Below are 14227 nucleotides of genomic sequence, written 5' to 3' on the forward strand. Positions count from 1 at the left end.
AAGAGAAATTTGTTAACATCGAATATAGAATTATGTATCAGGAAGTCGTTTCTGAAAGTATTTGTTTGGAGTGTAGCCATGTATGGAAGTGAAACATGGACGATAACTAGTTTGGACAAGAAGAGAGTAGAGGCTTTCGAAATGTGGTGCTACAGAAGAATACTGAAGATAAGGCGGATAGATCACGTAACTAATGAGGAGGTATTGAATAGGATTGGGGAGAAGAGAAGTTTGTGGCACAACTTGACTAGAAGAAGGGATCGGTTGGTAGGACATGTTTTGAGGCATCAAGGGATCACAAATTTAGCATTGGAGGGCAGCGTGGAGGGTAAAAATCGTAGAGGGAGACCGAGAGATGAGTACACTAAGCAGATTCAGAAGGATGTAGGTTGCAGTAGGTACTGGGAGATGAAGCAGCTTGCACAGGACAGAGTAGCATGGAGAGCTGCATCAAACCAGTCTCAGGACTGAAGACAACAACAACAACAACAACAATAGGTTTAATGTCATGATGCTGCTCAATTCCAGTCCGCGAGGGGCACCCGGTTCCATGGTGTAATGGTTAGCACTCTGGTTTTTGAATCCAGCGATCCGAGTTCGAGTCTCGGTGGAACCTGAATCTGAGTTTTGCGATCGTTTCTAGAAATGTGTACGAGCTGGTAGTTGGAATTGTATATCCAGAATTTTAGCTAGGATCATGTAATGCAAATTGTTAATAGCAGTCCACACGTGAATGGGGAACGCTCCAAATGCTTATGCTTTTGCTACTAGGATTAATAAGGGAACGTAAGGGGTTCAACTGCGAGAAGACGACCTCAGCTGAGGGTCCCAGTATCTCTCCGTTTTGGGTGCTGCATGCGCGTGCATTTAAAAAACGTGCATGCGATGTACTAGTTCTTGGGAAACGAATAGATTCGTTATACGTGTCAGTCTTTAGGTATAGATATAAGTAAACGAACACGGCTTAATCCGGCTTCGTAGATTGCTTTCCACAAGACGCACTTGCCAGTATCATTGGCAGGTGGCCCGACATGCAGTTTGTCCTGTTGCATGGCTTACTTTCAGAGACTCGCTAGTATATCGTAGTGCTTGGCTGTCGCCAAAGTGAAAAGTAGGGCCTGTCCGGGATTTGAACCCGGGACCTCCTGCACCCCAAGCAGGAATCACACCCCTAGACCAACAGGCCGCACAACGAAGCAGGTGTGCACCCCGCCACCTACTGATATCTTGCCGCACTTGCTAGTTGCAGCATCCAATATGGTCCATATTCTCAAAGAGGTTTCTTAATCCGACACCAACAACATGAGCTGTGCTCAGGACCAGTGTATGTGAAGGCTGAAAGAGCTGCTTGAGTTGTGTGACAGTATGTCGATCGTGTGAAGTGCAAATGTTATCGTGTCACGCACCATCCGCCCACTACGTGGCGTTGTGTGACAGCACGCACTTTTCGACAGTACTCTGTGTCCATAGCTATTTCATAGCTAGGCTGCTTCCAGCACAAAGCATCCACCATACGAAAGTGGCTGTTCCGCGATTTTGATTACCTGACCCTTAGACATCATTTCATGTACGAATACTGGCAAGAATTCTCGCTACATTCCAAGTTGCTCCCTCCACTTTCAGCCTACTTGGTTGCTTCCTTAGCCACGCAAACACTTCCTGAGGACGCTACATGTAATAAATCGCAGCTTATAGGTTTAATGTCATGATGCTGCTCAATTCCAGTCCGCGAGGGCACCCGGTTCCATGGTGTAATGGTTAGCACTCTGGACTTTGAATCCAGCGATCCGAGTTCGAGTCTCGGTGGAACCTGAATCTGTGTTTCGCGATCGTTTCTAGAAATGTGTACGAGCTGGTAGTTGGAATTGTATATCCAGAATTTTAGCTAGGATCATGTAATGCAAATTGTTAATAGCAGTCCACACGTGAATGGGGAACGCTCCAAATGCTTATGCTTTTGCTACTAGGATTAATAACGGAACGTAAGGGGTTCAACTGCGAGAAGACGACCTCAGCTGAGGGTCCCAGTATCTCTCCGTTTTGGGTGCTGCATTCGCGTGCATTTAACAAACGTGCATGCGATGTACTAGTTCTTGGGAAACGAATAGAATCGTTATACGTGTCAGTCTTTAGGCAAAGACATAAGTAAACGAACACGGCTTAATCCGGCTTCGTGGTTTGCTTTCCACAAGACGCACTTGCCAGTATCATTGGCAGGTGGACCGACATGCAGTTTGCCCTGTTGCATGGCTTACTTTCAGAGACACGCTAGTTTATCGTAATGCTTGGTTGTCGCGAAAGTGAAAAGAAGGGCCTGTCCGGGATTTGAACCCGGGACCTCCTGCACCCAAAGCAGGAATCATGCCCCTAGGCCAACAGGCCGCACAACGAAGCAGGTGTGCACCCTGCCATCTACTGATATCTTGCCGCACTTGCTAGTTGCAGCATCCAATATGGACCATATTCTCAAAGAGGTTTCTTAATCCGACACCAACAACATGAGCTGTGCTCAGGACCAGTGTATGTGAAGGCTGAAAGAGCTGCTTGAGTTGTGTGACAGTATGTCGATCGTGTGAAGTGCAAATGTTATCGTGTCACGCACCATCCGCCCACTACGTAGCGTTGTGTGACAGCACGCACTTTTCGACAGTACTCTGTGTCCATAGCTATTTCATAGCTAGGCTGCTTCCAGCACAAAGCATCCACCATACGAAAGTGGCTGTTCCGCGATTTTGATTACCTGACCCTTAGACATCATTTCATGTACGAATACTGGCAAGAATTCTCGCTACATTCCAAGTTGCTCCCTCCACTTTCAGCCTACTTGGTTGCTTCCTTAGCCACGCAAACACTTCCTGAGGACGCTACATGTAATAAATCGCAGCTTATAGGTTTAATGGCATGATGCTGCTCAATTCCAGTCCGCGTGGGCACCCGGTTCCATGGTGTAATGGTTAGCACTCGGACTTTGAATCCAGCGATCCTAGTTCGAGTCTCGGTGGAACCTGAATCTGTGTTTTGCGATCGTTTCTAGAAATGTGTACGAGCTGGTAGTTGGAATTGTATATCCAGAATTGTAGCTAGGATCATGTAATGCAAATTGTTAATAGCAGTCCACACGTGAATGGGGAACGCTCCAAATGCTTATGCTTTTGCTACTAGGATTAATAACGGAACGTAAGGGGTTCAACTGCGAGAAGACGACCTCAGCTGAGGGTCCCAGTATCTCTCCGTTTTGCGTGCTGCATGCGCGTGCATTTAACAAACGTGCATGCGATGTACTAGCTCTTGGGAAACGAATAGAATCGTTATACGTGTCAGTCTTTAGGTATAGATATAAGTAAACGAACACGGCTTAATCCTGCTTCGTAGATTGCTTTCCACAAGACGCACTTGCCAGTATCATTGACCGGTGGCCCGACATGTAGTTTGTCGTGTTGCATGGCTTACTTTCAGAGACTCGCTAGTTTATCGTAATGCTTGGTTGTCGCGAAAGTGAAAAGAAGGGCCTGTTCGGGATTTGAACCCGGGACCTCCTGCACCCAAAGCAGGAATCATACCCCTAGACCAACAGGCCGCACATCGAAGGAGGTGTGCACCCCGCCACCTACTGATATCTTGCCGCACTTGCTAGTAGCAGCATCCAATATGGTCCACATTCTCAAAGAGGTTTCTTAATCCGACACCAACAACATGAGCTGTGCTGAGGACCAGTGTATGTGAAGGCTGAAAGAGCTGCTTGAGTTGTGTGACAGTATGTCGATCGTGTGAAGTGCAAATGTTATCGTGTCACGCACCATCCGCCCACTACGTAGCGTTGTGTGACAGCACGCACTTTTCGACAGTACTCTGTGTCCATAGCTATTTCATAGCTAGGCTGCTTCCAGCACAAAGCATCCACCATACGAAAGTGGCTGTTCCGCGATTTTGATTACCTGACCCTTAGACATCATTTCATGTACGAATACTGGCAAGAATTCTCGCTACATTCCAAGTTGCTCCCTCCACTTTCAGCCTACTTGGTTGCTTCCTTAGCCACGCAAACACTTCCTGAGGACGCTACATGTAATAAATCGCAGCTTATAGGTTTAATGTCATGATGCTGCTCAATTCCAGTCCGCGAGGGCACCCGGTTCCATGGTGTAATGGTTAGCACTCTGGACTTTGAATCCAGCGATCCGAGTTCGAGTCTCGGTGGAACCTGAATCTGTGTTTCGCGATCGTTTCTAGAAATGTGTACGAGCTGGTAGTTGGAATTGTATATCCAGAATTGTAGCTAGGATCATGTAATGCAAATTGTTAATAGCAGTCCACACGTGAATGGGGAACGCTCCAAATGCTTATGCTTTTGCTACTAGGATTAATAACGGAACGTAAGGGGTTCAACTGCGAGAAGACGACCTCAGCTGAGGGTCCCAGTATCTCTCCGTTTTGCGTGCTGCATGCGCGTGCATTTAACAAACGTGCATGCGATGTACTAGCTCTTGGGAAACGAATAGAATCGTTATACGTGTCAGTCTTTAGGTATAGATATAAGTAAACGAACACGGCTTAATCCTGCTTCGTAGATTGCTTTCCACAAGACGCACTTGCCAGTATCATTGACCGGTGGCCCGACATGCAGTTTGTCGTGTTGCATGGCTTACTTTCAGAGACTCGCTAGTTTATCGTAATGCTTGGTTGTCGCGAAAGTGAAAAGAAGGGCCTGTTCGGGATTTGAACCCGGGACCTCCTGCACCCAAAGCAGGAATCATACCCCTAGACCAACAGGCCGCACATCGAAGGAGGTGTGCACCCCGCCACCTACTGATATCTTGCCGCACTTGCTAGTAGCAGCATCCAATATGGTCCACATTCTCAAAGAGGTTTCTTAATCCGACACCAACAACATGAGCTGTGCTCAGGACCAGTGTATGTGAAGGCTGAAAGAGCTGCTTGAGTTGTGTGACAGTATGTCGATCGTGTGAAGTGCAAATGTTATCGTGTCACGCACCATCCGCCCACTACGTAGCGTTGTGTGACAGCACGCACTTTTCGACAGTACTCTGTGTCCATAGCTATTTCATAGCTAGGCTGCTTCCAGCACAAAGCATCAACCATACGAAAGTGGCTGTTCCGCGATTTTGATTACCTGACCCTTAGACATCATTTCATGTACGAATACTGGCAAGAATTCTCGCTACATTCCAAGTTGCTCCCTCCACTTTCAGCCTACTTGGTTGCTTCCTTAGTCACGCAAACACTTCCTGAGGACGCTACATGTAATAAATCGCAGCTTATAGGTTTAATGTCATGATGCTGCTCAATTCCAGTCCGCGAGGGCACCCGGTTCCATGGTGTAATGGTTAGCACTCTGGACTTTGAATCCAGCGATCCGAGTTCGAGTCTCGGTGGAACCTGAATCTGTGTTTCGCGATCGTTTCTAGAAATGTGTACGAGCTGGTAGTTGGAATTGTATATCCAGAATTTTAGCTAGGATCATGTAATGCAAATTGTTAATAGCAGTCCACACGTGAATGGGGAACGCTCCAAATGCTTATGCTTTTGCTACTAGGATTAATAACGGAACGTAAGGGGTTATACTGCGAGAAGACGACCTCAGCTGAGGGTCCCAGTATCTCTCCGTTTTGGGTGCTGCATGCGCGCGCATTTAACAAACGTGCATGCGATGTACTAGTTCTTGGGAAACGAATAGAATCGTTATACGTGTCAGTCTTTAGGTATAGATATAAGTAATCGAACACTCCTTAATCCTGCTTCGTAGATTGCTTTCCACAAGACGCACTTGCCAGTATCATTGGCCGGTGGCCCGACATGCAGTTTGTCCTGTTGCATGGCTTACTTTCAGAGACTCGCTAGTTTATCGTAATGCTTGGTTGTCGCGAAAGTGAAAAGAAGGGCCACAAAACTGAAGTTGTACTAAGGCACTTATGCAAATAACATGTACAGAAATATGTCAATGAATACTTAAAGAAAATGGTGTTTCTACACACACTAATTATTAAGCTCAACAAAAATATAATCACAGCCTACAATGCTTATTTCACAAACTACTAACTACATTTTTTTTGAGAATGCATAAAAAAAACAAGGCAGCCATGCGCAAAAAGTTGCCAGTAAAGTGAACTAAAAAGGGCCATCTTGCTCGCCGCGGTCACATTGCTAGGCGGGCAGCCAGGAACGGGCGGTCGTCATTGCATTGGACATCACCAGCCATCAATCGTTGGAGCACCCGGGGCCACTGCACACAGTCAGAGACTGTTTCTGTTACCATAGGGGAATCGTGGAAAGATCACATCTACAAGTTAATGTCTTCTCACACCCGGCACACCCCAGCTGGGTGGTGGGTCCATGAATGACGAACCCAAATAGTTCGCAAAAAGGTTCCGATAATCCTGTCTGTTCGTTAAGACCAGAAACTCGTCGATCATATAGTACCATAAATCGAGGACGTCTTTGTCTCCATCGCAGTATATGTAGTGTATCGTCATTCCTCGTACCCAATTGACCGCATTCATCCGGGTCATAGGGAAATAGACAGCGTCGGGATGAAAGAGTTCTTGGGGTAAAATCGAAACGTAGGGGCGGCGGAGCAGGAAAGCCAGGATCTGGCGGATCAGTTTCCAGCACTCACGCGCGGGGCCACAGTTCAGTCTATGTTCGTCTGTGTCTAACGTCGTGCAACGGGGGCACACAGGGTCGTCAATTAGGTGAATGGCATGCAGCCGTTGTCGGGTTGGAAGTTTCTCGTTAACGACCACATACCACGTCGACCGCACGAAAGTAGACAGGAACGGCGCGTGGATGGCTCGCCATACTCGTGGCCAGTCGACCGTAGGGTGGCGCCGTACAATGTCGTTATCCGGAGTCCAGTGCTGGAGAGCACTATAATAAGTCTTCGCTGTCGGATTCCGTGTCTCCGATATAACCCGCAACACATAGCTATGCTCTACGAAAAACGTTCTAATGTGTGACAGCGAGGGCGATAAATGTCCAACTGGTACCGGTGGGTACAGCGTACGTGGGGCCACTTCTTCAATCAGTAGGCCTGGGAGACTGGCTGTTGGTGAAAGCCAGAGTCGCCTCATGGAACGGAGATACAGTGCCAGCGCTCTGTGCTTGACGTGAGTGAGTCCAACACCGCCTTTGTCGAAGGGTAAAGTAAGCGTAACAAAACGGATCTTGAAAACAGCACCATCGATCACCACGTGTCCAAACACTGCCTGTATCCTGGAAGCCATCGTGTCCGTTATCGGCAGTACATGGGCGTAATGGTTAAGGTGAGAAGCCATGTACACATTAACGTATTGGGCGCGTTGCAAAATGTTCAATGATCTGAATTTATTGAGACGAGCCTCTAAACGGAGTCGTCGTAAGACCATACGATACGTAAAGGGCACCGTGCGTTGTATTTGTCGATGGAGTGATATCCCTAAACACTTGAGCATCGGGACCTTTGTCAGAGGTACGGCCAGACCTGCAGGCATCCCTCGTCCTACCTCCATGTAGCGTGATTTCCGAAGGTTGAGCACACTGCCTGCCACCGCCCCATACTGGTGGAGCCAGGAAAACGAAGTGTGTATTTCGTCACCAGACCGTGCTAAGAACATCACATCGTCGGCGTATGCACCACATCGAAAGGTTACGGAACGGAGGGTAAGTCCTTCTAAGCGTCGCCGTAGTCCGTGAAGAGCTGGTTCGAGGGCAACGGCGAAGAGCATGGCAGAAAGAGGACAACCCTGCCGGACGGACCTGTTGACACGGACGGGGGCGGACCGACAGCCGTTGATCATAATCCTCGTGACAGCCCCATGGATCAATCGAAGCACAACAGACGTCGTCAGACGCGGGACACCGATGTGTTCCATAACAGTACGCAGGAAACCATGGTTAACGCGATCGAAAGCATGGTCGAAGTCCAGCGCAACAAGAGCGCCTTGGAGGCGGCAAGTTTGCATGAGCGCCACCACGTCTCTATAGGTGCTTAAAGTCGTAAACACATTAGTGTCGCCCCCGAGGCAGGTTTGATCAGTGTGAATGGCCGCCATTACCGTAGGTTTGAGCCTCTCACGGAGCATGCGTGTCAACAGCTTATAGTCAGTGTTTAGCATTGTCAACGGGCGAAAATCAAGAGGGCGACGGCCTCCGCCGGGTTTGGGCACAGGGATCAAGAGACCCTCAGTAAAGTCAGATGGTACCTGAAAATCGGCGTCCAGGAGTTCACTGTACATCCTGACCCACATTGGGCCCATGAGATCAAAGAACCGCTTGTAAAATTCAAGAGGGAGGCCGTCAGTGCCAGGCGTTTTGTTGGGAGAGCCACGCAACAGAGCCTCTCGCAGTTCTTCCAAAGTCACCGCCGACAAGAGCGTAGCATCATCTTGTAGGTTCCGAGAGACTGGTAGGTCAGATAGGACTTCCCTGACCCCTACATTCATGTGGGACTCCCTCTCGTAAAGAAGTTTATATGACTGTGTGAACGCTCGGACGATATCCATTTGTGCGTCAACGCGTCGCCCGTCCTCCGTCTCAACCTCGGTAATGAGCTGCCTCTTGCGTCTTCGGCGTTCTTGAATGATATGGTGGAGGGAAGGTCGTTCACCACGAACATCATCAGTCGTCCTCGCTCGCACCCGCACACCCGCAAGACGTACGGCGTTGATACGAAGCAATTGTGCCTTGACGCGTTGTACTGCTGATTGTCGCTCTGGCGACGGCGGTTGTACAGCCAGTTCGCGGAGCGCAGTATAGTAAAAATCAGTAGTCGCAGTATACCAGCGCGCTCGGTCGCGTCCATAGCTGACTAATGTTCGGCACAGTGCGGGTTTTGCACACCGTAACCACCATTGAAGTACAGAACGGTAGGCGGGTAAACGCCGGTGGCAATTGCTCCATGTGGACTCGACTGCGCGTCTGCAGTTTATCTCATCAAGAAGGGCCACATTGAGGCGCCACGGACCCCTACTTCGGCGGACGCGCTGGCGGGGAAGGGTGAGAGTACACACATATGCGAGGTGATCCGTGAACGCTGCCGGCCACATCTCAGCGTCGACAACGGCCGATCGTAGGCCGCGGGTGACGTAGACTCGATCCAAACGGCTCGCGGAGTGACTAGTAAAGTAGGTGTGTGCTCGACGGTCGCCGTGTTGGATGATCCAGGTGTCCAACAAGGCCAAGTCCTGTACAAGTGCCTGGAGTGCCGGGCAGGTGGTATAGTGTGGCTCCTGGTCGGATGGGCGAAGCACACAATTAAAATCGCCGCCTACTACCAAGTGGTCGGTATTGCCCTGGAAGAGCGGGGCTATATCTTCGGCAAAAAAGGTGCGCCGTTCTCTCCTTTTGCCTGTGCCTGAAGGAGCATATAAGTTCACCAGACGTACTGTACCAATCGTGAGTGCGACCCCCCGGGCCGACGGTAAATAGGAGACATCAGTGGCCATTATCCCTTCCCGCAGTAGAATCGCCGTACCTCCGCCGCCCACATCTGCAGGCATAGTGTAGGCGTCATATCCGTAGGCATCGAGACAGAGTCCTGATCGGACTTCTTGAAGGAAAACAACGTCCAGATCCGCAGCGCGTAACGTATCCTTCAGCATACGGGTCTTGACATCAGATGTAATGCCATTGACGTTGATCGTGGCGAGGCGGTATGCCTGGTCCATCAAGTCTCGGGAGGTGACCATGGTATGACAGGAGGGCAGTAGTCGTGACGTGGAGCGCCGGTCTTGCGAAGTGCTAGGCAGCGACGAGAGGTGCTCATGCCGTCCTAGGCGTCTGTCGCCGGCCGCGTAGACGCTGCCATCGGCATCGGTGCATCGTCTTGGTTCTGAAACGCATCCTGCAACTCCATCTCCTGCGCCCAGTCGCCCAGGGACGTTGACACCACTGGATCTCGAGAGGCAGACGGAGGCAAGGGTGCATCCCCGGTGTCGGAGCTGCGGTGATCTCTCGCATCCCCATGTGGTCCAGACCCAGCGGTAGTGGGAGAAGACGTTGAACCGTGTGAGACGGTAGGGTCGCCTGTGTCGGCGCGGTGGAGCGGTTGAGGCACCTCGTCATCCAGCGGTGTCGCCTCGGGCTGTTCTACGTCGTCGGTTGTCTTGCGCCGCTTCTTATGACGCTTGGGTGATTTCTGCTTACGCTGCCGCGCCTCTGTTTCCGACGTAGGGCAAGGGGAGGACGCTGCATCCTGTGCTTCAACTTCCATCGCACCGTCGGCGAGCCGTTGTGACGGTGCGCCGGGGTCCGACGAAAGGACATCAGTAGCATCAGCACTGAAAGACGCTTGGGGCTCCGTGGAAGCTACTGCAGGGTCCTCCTAAGCTCGCACCAATACAGTGAGGTCGTCATATACAGCTGGCGTCTCCCGTCTCGCCGCCGCTACATACGTAATCGGCAGAGAGGTCGGTGTCGACGGACGAATCTGGTCGGTCGAGGGTGTCTGCGCGAGACGGCGTTGCAGGCATTCGGTACGCATGTGTCCCGTCTGGCCACAACCGGAGCAGGTTCTCGGCTGACCGTCGTAAATAATTATTGCCCTGCAACCAGCGATCGTGAGATACGAAGGAATATGGCGATGCAGGTCAATACGGAATTGTCGCACCCCGTTAAGGACAGGGTAGGTGTCGAAGGTCTTCCATTTTTCGGCCGTGTGGCCGAGAACTGTTCCATAGGGTCGAAGAGCAAGGGTGACCAAATCCGCTGGAACTTCAAAAGGGAGCTCAAACACGCGCACATTTTGGATTCCCAATCCAGCTCGTTCAAGCGTCACCACACCCACGTTTCCGTCTGAGTGGCAGAACCGATAACCTGCCGTCGAGCGTCTGAGAAGTTTGTCACATGCTTCGTCGTCAGTGAACTTAAGATATACGACGCTGGAGACAATAGATAAGTGGATACCGATCAGCTCGTTAGGATCAACACGTACCACATCGCGTAAAAAACGCTCTACTTCGTGGGAATTGGGTCTAGAGTACGTAGTGTCGAACTGCAGCTTGATCGTGGCTTTCCGATACGAAAGAGCCATCGTGTGTCAGGAACGTGACGGCAATACGTAACACTAGCGCGCCGGCGCCGTAAACAACAACACACCCGGAAACGCGACACGGAGCGGCCGGGACGTACCGCACCGCTCCACAGCCAAAGGCCGACTACCCCTAGACCAACAGGCCGCACAACGAAGCAGGTGTGCACCCCGCCACCTACTGATATCTTGCCGCACTTGCTAGTAGCAGCATCCAATATGGTCCATATTCTCAAAGAGGTTTCTTAATTCGACACCAACAACATGAGCTGTGCTGAGGACCAGTGTATGTGAAGGCTGAAAGAGCTGCTTGAGTTGTGTGACAGTATGTCGATCGTGTGAAGTGCAAATGTTATCGTGTCACGCACCATCCGCCCACTACGTAGCGTTGTGTGACAGCACGCACTTTTCGACAGTACTCTGTGTCCATAGCTATTTCATAGCTAGGCTGCTTCCAGCACAAAGCATCAACCATACGAAAGTGGCTGTTCCGCGATTTTGATTACCTGACCCATAGACATCATTTCATGTACGAATACTGGCAAGAATTCTCGCTACATTCCAAGTTGCTCCCTCCACTTTCAGCCTACTTGGTTGCTTCCTTAGCCACGCAAACACTTAATGAGGACGCTACATGTAATAAATCGCAGCTTAAAGGTTTAAGGTCATGATGCTGCTCAATTCCAGTCCGCGTGGGCACCCGGTTCCATGGTGTAATGGTTAGCACTCTGGACTTTGAATCCAGCGATCCGAGATCGAGTCTCGGTGGAACCTGAATCTGTATTTTGCGATCGTTTCTAGAAATGTGTACGAGCTGGTAGTTGGAATTGTATATCCAGAATTGTAGCTAGGATCATGTAATGCAAATTGTTAATAGCAGTCCGCACGTGAATGGGGAACGCTCCAAATGCTTATGCTTTTGCTACTAGGATTAATAACGGAACGTAAGGGGTTCAACTGCGAGAAGACGACCTCAGCTGAGGGTCCCAGTATCTCTCCATTTTGGGTGCTGCATTCGCGTGCATTTAACAAACTTGCATGCGATGTACTAGTTCTTGGGAAACGAATAGAATCGTTATACGTGTCAGTCTTTAGGTATAGATATAAGTAATCGAACACGGCTTAATCCTGCTTCGTAGATTGCTTTCCACAAGACGCACTTGCCAGTATCATTGGCCGGTGGCCCGACATTCAGTTTGTCCTGTTGCATGGCTTACTTTCAGAGACTCGCTAGTTTATCGTAATGCTTGGTTGTCGCAAAAGTGAAAAGAAGGGCCTGTCCGGGATTTGAACCCGGGACCTCCTTCACCCAAAGCAGGAATCATACCCCTAGACCAACAGGCCGCACAAAGAAACAAGTGTGCACCCCGCCACCTACTGATATCTTGCCGCACTTGCTAGTTGCAGCATCCAATATGGTCCATATTCTCAAAGAGGTTTCTTAATCCGACACCAACAACATGAGCTGTGCTGAGGACCAGTGTATGTGAAGGCTGAAAGAGCTGCTTGAGTTGTGTGACAGTATGTCGATCGTGTGAAGTGCAAATGTTATCGTGTCACGCACCATCCGCCCACTACGTAGCGTTGTGTGACAGCACGCACTTTTCGACAGTACTCTGTGTCCATAGCTATTTCATAGCTAGGCTGCTTCCAGCACAAAGCATCCACCATACGAAAGTGGCTGTTCCGCGATTTTGATTACCTGACCCTTAGACATCATTTCATGTACGAATACTGGCAAGAATTCTCGCTACATTCCAAGTTGCTCCCTCCACTTTCAGCCTACTTGGTTGCTTCCTTAGCCACGCAAACACTTCCTGAGGACGCTACATGTAATAAATCGCAGCTTATAGGTTTAATGTCATGATGCTGCTCAATTCCAGTCCGCGAGGGCACCCGGTTCCATGGTGTAATGGTTAGCACTCTGGACTTTGAATCCAGCGATCCGAGTTCGAGTCTCGGTGGAACCTGAATCTGTGTTTCGCGATCGTTTCTAGAAATGTGTACGAGCTGGTAGTTGGAATTGTATATCCAGAATTTTAGCTAGGATCATGTAATGCAAATTGTTAATAGCAGTCCACACGTGAATGGGGAACGCTCCAAATGCTTATGCTTTTGCTACTAGGATTAATAACGGAACGTAAGGGGTTCAACTGCGAGAAGACGACCTCAGCTGAGGGTCCCAGTATCTCTCCGTTTTGGGTGCTGCATTCGCGTGCATTTAACAAACGTGCATGCGATGTACTAGTTCTTGGGAAACGAATAGAATCGTTATACGTGTCAGTCTTTAGGCAAAGACATAAGTAAACGAACACGGCTTAATCCGGCTTCGTGGTTTGCTTTCCACAAGACGCACTTGCCAGTATCATTGGCAGGTGGACCGACATGCAGTTTGCCCTGTTGCATGGCTTACTTTCAGAGACTCGCTAGTTTATCGTAATGCTTGGTTGTCGCGAAAGTGAAAAGAATGGCCTGTCCGGGATTTGAACCCGGGACCTCCTGCACCCAAAGCAGGAATCATGCCCCTAGGCCAACAGGCCGCACAACGAAGCAGGTGTGCACCCTGCCATCTACTGATATCTTGCCGCACTTGCTAGTTGCAGCATCCAATATGGACCATATTCTCAAAGAGGTTTCTTAATCCGACACCAACAACATGAGCTGTGCTCAGGACCAGTGTATGTGAAGGCTGAAAGAGCTGCTTGAGTTGTGTGACAGTATGTCGATCGTGTGAAGTGCAAATGTTATCGTGTCACGCACCATCCGCCCACTACGTAGCGTTGTGTGACAGCACGCACTTTTCGACAGTACTCTGTGTCCATAGCTATTTCATAGCTAGGCTGCTTCCAGCACAAAGCATCCACCATACGAAAGTGGCTGTTCCGCGATTTTGATTACCTGACCCTTAGACATCATTTCATGTACGAATACTGGCAAGAATTCTCGCTACATTCCAAGTTGCTCCCTCCACTTTCAGCCTACTTGGTTGCTTCCTTAGCCACGCAAACACTTAATGAGGACGCTACATGTAATAAATCGCAGCTTAAAGGTTTAAGGTCATGATGCTGCTCAATTCCAGTCCGCGTGGGCACCCGGTTCCATGGTGTAATGGTTAGCACTCTGGACTTTGAATCCAGCGATCCGAGATCGAGTCTCGGTGGAACCTGAATCTGTATTTTGCGATCGTTTCTAGAAATGTGTACG

The 14227-nt window shown here is 49.7% G+C and overlaps 13 non-coding genes across 13 annotated transcripts; 7 read left to right on the top strand and 6 right to left on the bottom strand.

Annotated features, from left to right (window-relative positions):
• Positions 1-544: 544 nt before the first annotated feature.
• Positions 545-616, top strand: Trnaq-uug (transfer RNA glutamine (anticodon UUG)). The gene has a single exon. It is a non-coding gene; the product is annotated as a tRNA-Gln (tRNA).
• A 498-nt stretch (positions 617-1114) lies between these two features.
• Trnap-ggg (transfer RNA proline (anticodon GGG)) lies at positions 1115-1186 on the bottom strand. The gene has a single exon. It is a non-coding gene; the product is annotated as a tRNA-Pro (tRNA).
• A 554-nt stretch (positions 1187-1740) lies between these two features.
• On the top strand, positions 1741-1812 carry Trnaq-uug (transfer RNA glutamine (anticodon UUG)). The gene has a single exon. It is a non-coding gene; the product is annotated as a tRNA-Gln (tRNA).
• A 498-nt stretch (positions 1813-2310) lies between these two features.
• Positions 2311-2382, bottom strand: Trnap-ugg (transfer RNA proline (anticodon UGG)). The gene has a single exon. It is a non-coding gene; the product is annotated as a tRNA-Pro (tRNA).
• Positions 2383-3505: 1123 nt separating this feature from the next.
• Trnap-ugg (transfer RNA proline (anticodon UGG)) lies at positions 3506-3577 on the bottom strand. The gene has a single exon. It is a non-coding gene; the product is annotated as a tRNA-Pro (tRNA).
• Positions 3578-4131: 554 nt separating this feature from the next.
• Positions 4132-4203, top strand: Trnaq-uug (transfer RNA glutamine (anticodon UUG)). The gene has a single exon. It is a non-coding gene; the product is annotated as a tRNA-Gln (tRNA).
• A 498-nt stretch (positions 4204-4701) lies between these two features.
• Trnap-ugg (transfer RNA proline (anticodon UGG)) lies at positions 4702-4773 on the bottom strand. Its single transcript has one exon. It is a non-coding gene; the product is annotated as a tRNA-Pro (tRNA).
• Positions 4774-5327: 554 nt separating this feature from the next.
• Positions 5328-5399, top strand: Trnaq-uug (transfer RNA glutamine (anticodon UUG)). The gene has a single exon. It is a non-coding gene; the product is annotated as a tRNA-Gln (tRNA).
• A 6326-nt stretch (positions 5400-11725) lies between these two features.
• Trnaq-uug (transfer RNA glutamine (anticodon UUG)) lies at positions 11726-11797 on the top strand. Its single transcript has one exon. It is a non-coding gene; the product is annotated as a tRNA-Gln (tRNA).
• Positions 11798-12295: 498 nt separating this feature from the next.
• Positions 12296-12367, bottom strand: Trnap-ugg (transfer RNA proline (anticodon UGG)). The gene has a single exon. It is a non-coding gene; the product is annotated as a tRNA-Pro (tRNA).
• Positions 12368-12921: 554 nt separating this feature from the next.
• Trnaq-uug (transfer RNA glutamine (anticodon UUG)) lies at positions 12922-12993 on the top strand. The gene has a single exon. It is a non-coding gene; the product is annotated as a tRNA-Gln (tRNA).
• Positions 12994-13491: 498 nt separating this feature from the next.
• On the bottom strand, positions 13492-13563 carry Trnap-ugg (transfer RNA proline (anticodon UGG)). Its single transcript has one exon. It is a non-coding gene; the product is annotated as a tRNA-Pro (tRNA).
• A 554-nt stretch (positions 13564-14117) lies between these two features.
• Trnaq-uug (transfer RNA glutamine (anticodon UUG)) lies at positions 14118-14189 on the top strand. Its single transcript has one exon. It is a non-coding gene; the product is annotated as a tRNA-Gln (tRNA).
• The last annotated feature ends 38 nt before the right edge of the window (positions 14190-14227 follow it).

The sequence above is a fragment of the Schistocerca gregaria genome, chromosome 2, assembly GCF_023897955.1.
Source record: "Schistocerca gregaria isolate iqSchGreg1 chromosome 2, iqSchGreg1.2, whole genome shotgun sequence".
Classification (NCBI taxonomy): Eukaryota; Metazoa; Arthropoda; class Insecta; order Orthoptera; family Acrididae; genus Schistocerca; species Schistocerca gregaria.